Source organism: Lolium rigidum, chromosome 1, assembly GCF_022539505.1.
Source record: "Lolium rigidum isolate FL_2022 chromosome 1, APGP_CSIRO_Lrig_0.1, whole genome shotgun sequence".
Taxonomy (NCBI): Eukaryota; Viridiplantae; Streptophyta; class Magnoliopsida; order Poales; family Poaceae; genus Lolium; species Lolium rigidum.
In genome coordinates this window covers 147,123,249-147,133,902 of record NC_061508.1, presented here as the reverse complement: position 1 = coordinate 147,133,902, position 10,654 = coordinate 147,123,249, and the positions used below count along the sequence as shown (strand labels likewise).

The window sequence follows — 10,654 nt, the reverse complement described above, 5'->3', positions numbered from 1 at the left end:
GATGCTGACCTCATATGTCACATACAAACAATCAGATCTAACGTCAACATATGGTGACCTTGGAACTCGGCGTACAATAACTAAATTAGCATGCATGTACTTTGCCGAAACGCGGGTATGATTTCTAAGAACGACCACACTAGACAACCCCTCTTTGTCCCATCGAACAGGAGCGGTCTTCCATGGCCACCCGTTGAACCCCTATAAATACTTGCATCCCTCTTTTAGAGGAGGAACAGTCGAACAACACACAAATTAAGGCCACTCAAATGCAACACCATACTCTACATTTCATCTCCTTCACATATATCATGCTTACAATATAATATATCAAAACATGGTATATTTATAGTGTAAGTACAAAATTAGTTATGTATAAGTGAAAATTGTATTTAAAATGATTCATTAAATTAAAGACTATTAAAAAGTCGACTAATTTACATTTTGCACTGTCAAGTGTGTCTAATCTCACGATCCTACCTTTCTCTTTATCTCAGAGTGACTAGGTTAGAAGTATCGCAAAATTTGCATGGTTTAATCAACAAAATAGTAGATAAAATATGAATAATATAATAAAGATTCAACTAGTCGTGCAATCTAATACAGAGTATGCAAGTAGGAAGTATAAACCGATTGCTAGAACTAGTGTTTAAAGCATGGTCTCAGATATCTAAAGGTATAATTGATGCCCTCCATAGGGGGCCTCACAGCGCTTTCAGCTTCGTGGCCGTTGGATCTTGCTAGCTGGGTTCACTTAGTCGATCTCGTCCATTCATTCCGGGCCAGACCTTCCTAGATGAAGCCATGTAACAGCCAATTTCTACCCGCCTCCTTCTGTATTTGGGACCCGCAGCTCGTCCAGTCCACTCGTCAGTCGCTTGGGTGGGTTTCCAGTTATAGTTACGCGTGGCTGCGGGCGTAAGGGGTTGGCTGCCCACCCAATCCCCACTCACGTTTCTCTCTCCCCCAATCCCCACTCACGGTTCCTCTCCCCCAATCCCCATGGTTCTTCTCCCAATTCCTCAACCTTAGGCCAATCCCGACCCCGCTCGCCGCCAGCTCCTGCCCCTCTCTCTTCCTCGGCTCCAATGGAGCGAAGCCGGCGATGCGACGCCTCCTCCCCTTTCCACGGTTCCTGAGCAGGCGCGCACGCGAGCGCGCAAGGGCATGCGTGGGGCGGGCTGGTGACCAAGGCGAGGTCAGCAGGTGACGGTGGTGAGGGGCCTATGCACGGCGGGCTGCTGCTGTGCTCCGCCTCTCCATCCCCCCATCGAGGCGGAGGACGACATGGCACCAGCGACGTCGCAGGAGCATGCACCCGAGACGGCCATCCATGGCGCTATTGTTGTCGATCTGTCTGTCGCTGTTGTGTGCTCCGCCCCGCTGCCCTCCTCCTCTCCTAACTCTCCATGAGCTCACGCCGATATGCCGTGACATCCCACAAAACCGGCGGTGTGAGGAGGCCGTGGATGGCGCTACTACTGCACGATTCGTCGGTAAGTCCCCATTTTTTCTCTGTAGGTTGGTCTATTTGATTCGTCTCAAGCAACACTTAAGAAGGAAATCTCTAGCAGAAGAGGATGCAGAGGGGGAGTTTAAGGCACACATTATTTCCTTTCATCCTTCCTATTTACTGCCTTTGAAGATTATTTCTATTCCTTACCATGCCATATAGTATTGTGGAGTGGTGTTCCATAAGATATGTAATATTTCAAGATTATTTATGTTCTAAACTCTGCACTGAGATATACAAATTTTTTTGGCAGCCACTGAGATATATCATGTAATTTCACTTGGAGAGGAGAAGAGAAGCGAAGAGGAAGTGGAAGAGGAAGTGGCAGATCTATTTGGTGAGCCTTCAGTTTGTGCCTCTGGTGTACTGGCTAGAGTAGGTATGTATCTTACTTGCATGGTCCTATTGTTTCTGCAGAATTTGGTACCCACCTAAATGTGCATATGGTATTCCCGGAAGATGTTATATTGGTTGCTTGGATTCTCTCGGAATGATATTCTATATGTACGTATGAGCGTCGAACATAGGTGTACCTGTCATATGTATGGAGGTTATTTCCGTACAGCATTTTCTTCAGATTAAAAATCTAAATTAATATGACACTTTACATTGTTGCTTTCTATAAAAAATTGTTTATAGCTCTATAATATATAACACCGGTTGCATATATTTTTCATCTTATACTAAAGCTTATATGCTCCTATTGCGGAAAATAATCGAGTATGAAGAAAATAATATGACGCTGGTCTGTCCCTAATCCCTTCTTTCATGCCCAGGTGAGTTCAGATGTTCTACTTCTCATAGCTGCTTATGAGCCATATTTACAGATCTGTAATGATTATGTAATTATATTTTATATTGCCGCTTTTCATTTTCATTCTAGGTCATTTGTTCAACCAAAAAAATATGTTGGTCTTACCTTTTATCTAATGAAAGTTTTTCTAAAATTGCTAACATTATGCCTTAGTATTCCTGAAGTTACGTATATGATTTGCTGCGATTTTTTTTATCTCCCTTCGGTTATCATTCATCAAATGTTTTAATGAAGATGTTCATGTTCTCGAAAGTTTTGATCAAAATTCATGTGCATGAACCAAGATCCACAGATTTAAACCAGTATCGCTTTGCATTTTCAGAAAAGTAACCAATATTCCTGACACATATGGTTGTTTGCAGTGCTTCTGTGTATTTCTTTTATTATCAATTACGCAATAATGATTTTCTGATGGTTAATGTCTCTGCAATTGGCCTGTTACACTTGATTATGTTGTTGTCCAGGGGTACTTTTCTTCGTATACCTCTACATTTATTTGGAATATATGCAGATATGTACCTCTAAAGAAGAGATATCTTGGTGTGATCATGAAAGTGAGAAGTTGATTCAATGCATGTTCATCTACCGAGGTCCTTCTGTTAGTTGGAGTTATGGCTACTCGTTTTCGCCTTCACCGTCCTCTTGAGAGAGCCTTCATTTCGCCAGGTATATGTCATTTACTCATCTAGCTTCTTGCTTTATGTCCATAGGTTGTTCGGAGAAAAGCCTGGGTTTGCATATATTCAGTTAGAGGGGAACACAAAATGTTCGGGGAATTTAAATTGAATGATAGATGATGGCCCTGTCAAACTTATGAATATGGTTTTTGTAGATCACTAGGTATGATATGGTCTTATTTATTGTGCTCATATAGCTTACTCCAGATGTTGAGATCATCCTTCTACTTGCATATGTTGCAGTGACATGTGATCTTTTGATTCGTTTCACTATTCAATTTTTCCCTGTGTTGTTTGCAGGATATTATCAACAGTCATTAATTGGGATTAATTATTTCTCAGGTCTCTTTAGAATGATTTAAAGGGTAATCCAACATTTAACTGGACCATTTATTTGTTAAACTGGTACATTAATTATTCATCTTTACCATATATTCTGCCAGTGTGCCAGTCCTCTGAACTTTCAGTTTAGATCTGACATTCTACTACAACACACAAGCCGAGAAAGTAAAATGCAAGATTCTACTTGTGGTTTATTTTTGTGAACTTTTCCCACATAGGAGTTTAAAATCAGAAGTGTCGTATTATTCAATATTGACTTTGATGCAGGTTTTGGAGCTAAAGATCATTAGCTGCTACGAGCTAAGACTTCATACATATATACTTTTCTTTGTAAGCATTTTCATAGACTGGCATTTCTATGTATTGCATTTGCTTGGATGATTTGTGTCTCACTGATAATAGCTTGATTTGCAGCTTCCTAGCATCAATATTACAATAATCATTGATATGTGGTCCAAACTGGAAAGGTCACATTATCGGAGAAGGGTAGAGAAGGATCGGCAGAACATGAATGGGCTACATGCCCATCTATTTTTGTGATTCAAGAGGTGGCCGCCTCCCTATCTACCTCTCGGAAGTGGCCGCCGTGGTACTTGATCGTGGCCAAGCGATTCAGCGCCGAGGTCATCGACCTCACCAAAGAGATCTTCTCTGACAAGGTACTACTTTCCCCTGTCGTGTCTCTCCCCTCTTCCATTTACCCATCAGAGATGCAATAGTTCACTGCCAAGCACAAAACGTGACCCAGTAGCTGCTGTTTTTTTAGTAGTGTAACGAATGATCCTTAGTTACTGGCATGTATCCATTTGGCAGATTCGTTAGGGGCTCCAGCTTGACGAGTGCATCTATATCAATTCCATTCACGGCTGATGCTAATCAAAATAATAGATCCTTAGTTCAATGTATGAATTTGGACCCTCCACACGAAGTGAACTGCTGTGTGGTTCTAGGGAATGAATCCCGTTACTTTGAAGGCTAAATTTTTTATAGAGCTTATTTTCACTTATGTGGCCTCCCGTGGGAATTGCTCAGTGATTCTGCTTATGTTTTTTTTTGTTGCGGGGGATTCTGCTTATGGTTGAGGTGTAGATATTATGAAATATATTAATGGGGTGCAGAATTATGGACTTACTAAGATGATACCGCCCAATTGCATATTCTGATGCTTGCATATGAAAAGGGCAAGATTTGTTTCACTGTATTTTCTCTCTCTAAGGATACGCATTTCATTTACTTATGTCGATGTATAGTTCATGGTTAGTACCTTCGCCCATCACAATAACTTTTTGATGCCTCTGTGTGTCATGTAAAGATGCTTCTAGGACTCTTTAATTGCTTATATACTCTACATGATGCTAAAAGTTCTTTGACATGTTTTTTTTAGATAAAAGGCATTGAAGCCCGACTTTAAATTAATAAAGCCTGGTAGATCAGGAATATGGTATTACACTGTTGCGGCTTACATCTTAGCCAAGTAAACTAAAACTGAGACAAAACCACTAGAACATGGAAATAGGAAAAAGGGGTCATTTGTATTCACTCTTTGGTCACTGTTACTATGCCATAAAGATACAGACAAGTTGGATAGCTACAATTTTGTATTAAGTAATTAACTATCCAGATTTAAATAACGAGTCATTTGCAGATCAGTTTATTTTCTTGCATTATTTTTCATGATATCATTTACACCTTTCATGTTTATTAAGGGAGATCTCAATCCTAAACTTGCAATGGTACATGCTAATGCTAGAAATACTGTATTAATCAACTAATCATCTGAATTTTGTTTTCTGATAAAACCTACTCTTCTCGTTAGCAGGGTAATGCTACTTCAAACTGATGCTTCTTTGTACCATGTTTATATCATCTCTTTCATCGCTTGCGATGAAGCAATAGTATATTTATAATCATTAATTAATCATTCGGAGTGGTGGAATTTCAAATACTATTGCTTTTCCATTTTGTCATTTGCATCGTCTTTGATAGAAGGTAAAGCTTTTCCATTTAACTCTCCAGTTTCTTGCAAGTTTTCGTTATTGATCATATCAACAATTGTAAAATATCTATTGTGATGTCAGTCCGCTAGCATGAAGTTTTCCTTGGATACTTGAATCTCTCACCACTAGGCGTATCTTCTGATGTACCGATTTTTTTTAGGTGACAATCCTTTTCCTTCGGATGTATCGGTCGTTTTTAGGTCACGTTTGGTGCGGTAGAATACTTTCTTCTGCGTGTCATATAGATATTGCATGTTATTTTGCTGTGATTCTCCCTTGCTAGCTCTATTTGGGCATTCTTATTTAGATATGTATCCATTTTCTTACCCAACCTTGTATAAACAGGTTGTTTCTGAAATAATTCTCCTGCAGACACTGCCATCGGTCGTGAAGCCTCCTGGATCTAGGTATGTCTTCATGTCCTTGAGCTTTGTGTGCCACTTCATCTATATGCAGGTTTAATCTTGATTCGTTTTATAACGTCATCTTATTGATTGCAAGAGTGCTACCGTTTCAGATGTGAAGATGGCCTTGATCGGGAAACCATCGTCTGACCGTGGGTCGAAAACTACGGAAGAGTTTGCTCCTCAGCCTCGGTCTGATAAGGTGATTACATGCATGTTAACCCTTTGTGCTCCTCTTATTGCATTAGGTTTTTTCCTCTTACGAGTTATTCGTCTTCTATATCAGGTTGGTCTGGCTACAGCTTGTGCTCCAGATTCTCCGCCTACCTCATCCACCGCGATGGCAAACAACCCTTCAACCAAGTTGTTCTTCCGTTCTTTTTTATATTCGTCTGCTCGTTTCGCTGATTAAAGATGGACAGAAGTAATTACCTGAGCTTGGTTCCTTCATGCTACTCTCTTTCTTCATGATATATCTGTCTCTCCTTGGTAGAATCCTTTTTTTATAACTAAGGAACCAGTTAATGCGGAGTTTGATGTTCGGTCTCTAACTCTCTGTATCGGGTGTACCTTAAAATGATGTGTTTTGTACCTTGTCATTGATTTTTTTATGAGGTATTTAATTTTACAACCTTCCAGATTGTATATATATCGTATTCAACATTTATGGTTACAATTGTATTTTCTGAATTAGGCTTGCTAATTCATCTCCTCACACATGAATTTTGGCTTACTGATTTTATAGGTCTTTCATTTTTCAAGTCTTTGCTTTTGATGTAGTTCTTAGTGGCGAAGCAAACTTTGATGTAGTAAGTCTTTGCAATATGCTTCTATGGCCTATTTTTATTTGGTCATAGGTGATTATTTCTGGCAAATTACTTGCTTGAAATTTTTGGAATGAAAAGTTGAACCATGTTGGCAGACCAATTTAGCTTGTTAGAATGAGTTTTATGCCTCAGTTTTGAACTTGATAATTTTCTTAAGATAAATCATGCAACTACTGTGATGTATTTTCTTATATTAATCTGAAAATTATTTTCTCTGTGTGAGCCAGTCTGTCATGATAGGTTTTCTTCTTTTATGATCTGAATATGGCATTCCTTTATGAAATCTGCAGGCGTGACATTATTGGACCCATCTCCTGGGACTTACTATGTTGTATCCTAATAGTAACCTCGCACGCAATGCTATACTGCAGGCCCTTGGGCATGTCAAACTGTCTCGAGGGATTTGAAGCTCCATTTAAATTATGCTGCGGTCAGGTTATCAGGTGAGCCTATGTGCTTATTCACATTAAATTTTTTTATAGCAGATTTCATTGTATCCAAGAAACCTAAGTAATCAGAAGTATGGCTCACTCATGTGAGTCTTATACATTAGGGATATTCATATACAATTACATTGAAGCCGGTACTAACTTCTGCTACTCTAGGGATTTTTAAATATTGATGACAGTGATTCTTCTGCTCAGATTATCCAATGGTTACGTTTTAAGTTGTGTGATTTGATTGTTGTGGATGCGAAGATTATCCAATGCTTATATTGTCAACTTCAGTTGTTTCACATTCTGGTGATCGTCTTGAACATACTATTCTTTTAACTAGCTGATGGATCAGATTGGAGAATGAATTATGATGGATTTTTCTTTGTCTTGAGAAATGCTTTATCATTTTGATGTTGTTTCTTGGAACATGATCTGGAATAAGTTATGGTTTCATTCTCCATTTTTCCATTTTGATGTGATACTCAAACTAAAGTAAGGGTCACACTCTCAACCTGATTTATTTCTGTTGACTTTTGTTTCTCTATTTCTTGGTGTACTAATTGCATAGATGCTGGTTGAGAATTTTTTGTCAGGCTTTACCTTGATGGCCTTATATATATAACTGTGTTTCTTAAGTATTTAACCCTATTTTTTAGCATTTCACTTGTTGTGCTATTTTGTAGAATGATTAAATATTTTGTAGCAATTGCTTTGGGTTTACAACATTATAGATTGTCCCTATGAAGTAGGAACCGATGTGATGATTTTGGATTTCTGCAATGTTGGTTCTTTTAATGTGTTGAAATAATGTGATAATTTCCATCCTTTTATGTGTATTATACTTATCATTTTGCATGTCATATTTTAACTGCAAAATGTTTGGTTGATTATCAGAGCACGGCAAGGAAACAATTGTAACAACACTGTCTGTTCCTGGGATAAAGACATTTCACGAGATACTATTTGGCACTCGCCTTCCAGATGTGAATCTGTCATTGGTTCCTTATACTGCTTTGTTATTTGAATCTTTTCCATAATCCTTGATCGCTTCTTCCAACTAATATTTGATGCCCCTGATGTGAGTATGCAATGATTTTTTTTTACATTTTCTATCTTACAAAAATAATCATGGCCGAATGACCTCTCACACTAATGCAAATATTCATCTTAGTCATTCAATTTTTCTTTTGTTCTATTTCCAGGGGTTGCTGCAGACAATCAGATCCATACAATTGGGGTTCATAGCCTCATCATTCATAATTCAGATAATTCTTGGGTATAGCAAGTTGCAGGCTTTGTGCTCTAGGTACACGGAATCTTCACTTCTCCTTTAACTGATATAGATAGTTTTCAGGTTTGCTTGCATTCCTTTCTGGGAAGGAGTAGACTAGCAGAGGAAAAACTTGGAAGGAACATTAGATCATATTGAAGAAATTCTCTATCTTGCTAAGTTTAGCAATTCTGTTTTTTTCGTATTGACATCTAGGCCTTAAAAAAACCCCGCCTGCATATGTTATCACTTGAAGAATTTCTGTATCTACACTATAACTAACTCGAGAAAATTGTTCGTTAAAATTACCTAATGCAACATTGCATTTTTATGGTTATTACTACAGATTTCAAACTGAAAAATACCAGCCAACAAAACGCATAAAAGACAGAGAAGCAACATATAGGAGCTTATTCTAATTTTGTAGGCCAGGAAAACCTTGAGCTGAGAGATAGCCTTCATGTTTGTGCTGTGTAAAATATATTTGGTTGTTTTCAGTGAAGACTACAGCTGGGAGATAACCAGACGCAGCTAATGTATGTCTCCAGTTCCACAATGATAAATAATTTGGCACATGTTCTTTCCATTGTTCCATCCTACAGCTGGATGCTTATGTTCATATCATTCTGTATTTGTATCATTGAAAAACATCCTTCTCCCATCCTGAGATTGAGTGGTTATATTCATATCACCTGTTATGTTCATATGTCTTTCTATCAAGGGTAAAATAGCTTCCACTTGCCACACTTGCTATTAGAAAAAACATTCTTCTTCTACATGTACTAAATAGCTTCCACTTGCCAGTTGCTATCTAGGATAAACTGAAAGACGGATTTACTGATTTGCCTTGGTGGTTTGCTAAATAGTGCGTTTGTTTACCCATGAAACAGTGATATATGGTGATTTTTTCATAACAAACTCTATATTTCAATCCACACAAGACTACTGCGCATGCCATGAGCCTGTAAATAGCTTCTGAAGGTCTTCTTTTACTTATTTTTTATGCCAGGCAACAATGCCTACTTTAATTATTGGTACTTATAAAATTAAGAAAGTAATGTGTACATAGCATAGGAAAACTGATGTTTCTCCAAGAGGTAAAATCCTTTTTTGTAGACATGCTGACTTTGTACTCTGGACTGATCTGCAAGAAGGTTTGATCGCCCTCTTCGGCATTCAATGGGAGGAGCACATGCTGCCTCCAAACCGCACCAGAGGATGAGGCATCGGCCGCCTTCGTAGTGAAAACGAGGACGTCAAGACAAGGTGTGCAATTACCTGCCCCTGCCCGTTGTTTACATACTTAAAGCTAAGCAAAAATTGATATGGGTTATGCTTGTGTGATGCAACGGTTTGGATTATACTTAGGTTGAATGATTGCATATGTCCATACACTTGAATATCACTACATGGATTTTTTTTTTTGCATTTCTCTACAATTTAACAAAATTATGGTAAAGGTTGTTTCGAATATTTACATGCTTACTTCCTATTGTAGGAAACTCAAAGGATAATCAAAATTCTTTTTAGAATATTACTCAATCTTATGCTAGAAGAACTTGGTGTTTCAAAGGATGAATAACATCTTGAGCTATGTGAGTATTGTTCTGTTTAACGCCTCTGCGCTTCAAGCGGAATGTTCTCCCGTGTACCCCTCGATGTCTGTAATAAAGTCCAAGAGCTATGAAAACAACATGGATTCTGCATGTGTAAAATCCATACATTTGTTGATCTGGCGACAAATACAATCATCATAAACTGCTTATGTCAACTGTTCATAAGCGTTTGCTACTCCTTTTGTGATTTCGTTTGATTTATCCTAATTTCATCATACGACTTTTTTCCTGTGAAACCTGAAAAATAATTTATTATTCCATTGCCTGATTTTTATCGTTGATATGCAAAATGTAATTCTGGACGAATTCCACGGGATCGTGCGCCAAGGCGCACATCTAAATCTAGTTCAATATAAGATCACATACGGTGAAGAGGAGAAAGGGTTCGCGTTGGCAGTGTTGTCGAAAGCAGCTGTAACCATCTAGGATAATACCCCTATTAGATTTCGTTTGTGTTTTTTTATTTTGTACATCATCATCATGGCATATGCATTATATCAACCATGTTTTATTTAACAAAATAAAACTATTTTACAAAACCTAGCTATTTTCCCCTCCCGTATGTTTTTTTATTAATAAACCTCCCCTCTTCTTTCATTTAACAAAACCCTAAAATAAAACTATATTTTATCTTGCTATAAAATCTTTGGCTCTTATTTTATTTTCTATCCAACTCTGTTATCAAAATTCAAACCTTTGTTTGATTGGTTTTGATTCTATTTTCAAACATTTTTTTAATGAAAGGGATAGATGATTT

The 10,654-nt window shown here is 38.0% G+C and overlaps 1 long non-coding RNA gene across 21 annotated transcripts; it reads left to right on the top strand.

Moving 5' to 3' along the window:
• The first annotated feature begins 1,266 nt into the window (after positions 1-1,266).
• Positions 1,267-10,126, top strand: LOC124682742. Of its 21 annotated transcripts, none has more exons than XR_006996428.1 (15): positions 1,267-1,850; positions 1,931-2,017; positions 2,203-2,289; positions 2,839-2,993; positions 3,305-3,369; positions 3,614-3,676; positions 3,761-4,005; positions 5,689-5,750; positions 5,861-5,949; positions 6,034-6,171; positions 6,865-7,017; positions 7,180-7,503; positions 7,906-8,089; positions 8,214-9,547; positions 9,780-10,126. It is a non-coding gene; the product is annotated as an uncharacterized LOC124682742 (long non-coding RNA). The 21 variants fall into 21 exon arrangements; XR_006996422.1 differs by having other exon boundaries at positions 1,931-2,055; XR_006996432.1 differs by having other exon boundaries at positions 1,931-2,063.
• The last annotated feature ends 528 nt before the right edge of the window (positions 10,127-10,654 follow it).